Raw genomic sequence first — 846 nt, forward strand, 5'->3', positions numbered from 1 at the left:
GGCAAACATTCGACAAATGACCTGTTTCACCACATTTATAACATTTCCTTAGCTCAATCCTGCATTCTCCCTGATGAACTTGATGACATCGAGGACAAGTTCTTTCATTGAATCWTTGCATGGACCTGTTTCCATGCTTTACAACTTTTGGTCCTTTGTATTYGGTTAATGGACCTTCCCATTTCCTCTTTTCTATTGCTTTCCCTTCTTCTTGTCTGTTCTTGTTTTTTTCTGTTACCTCCGCTGCGTCAACAGTTAATGAAAATGTAGCCGGATTCATGGCTATGACAAATTCTCGAATTGATGGTTTCAATCCCYAAATATACCTTTCCACTTTTTTAGATTCBGAGGAAATATAATGTTCTGCAAATCTTGAATATTCGATGAATTTCTCTGTATATTCCCTTACAGTTCTGTTTCCTTGTTCCAATTTTAGAAAGTCTTCTTCCATTTGTTTAACGGCAGCTTTTAGGCAAAACTGCTCCTTGAATATGTTGACAAACTCTAGCCATGTCATAGTTTGCAAAATATCTGTTCTGGCTAAGGATTCTACTTCCCACCAAAATAACGCATTTGATTTCAGCACTGAGACTGCAAATTTGACTTTATTTGTTTTTGCACATCGGATGGTATTGAATACAGGCTCCATCTCTTTGATCCAACACATAGCTTTAATTGGATCTCTTTCTCCCGAGAAGGTTGGTGGTTTACAAGTTAAAAACATCTTTATGTCTCCTTCCCTGTTATTGAGAATTGGAATCGATGGAGTAACTTCAATTMTGCCTGTCTCTATTCTGGAAGGATTCCTCAAAATAGAAGTCAATGTTTCCCTTAGCTTTCCCATTT

Source organism: Cynara cardunculus (genome assembly GCF_001531365.2).
Source record: "Cynara cardunculus var. scolymus isolate 2C chromosome LG 16, CcrdV1, whole genome shotgun sequence".
In the NCBI taxonomy this organism is placed as follows: domain Eukaryota; kingdom Viridiplantae; phylum Streptophyta; class Magnoliopsida; order Asterales; family Asteraceae; genus Cynara; species Cynara cardunculus.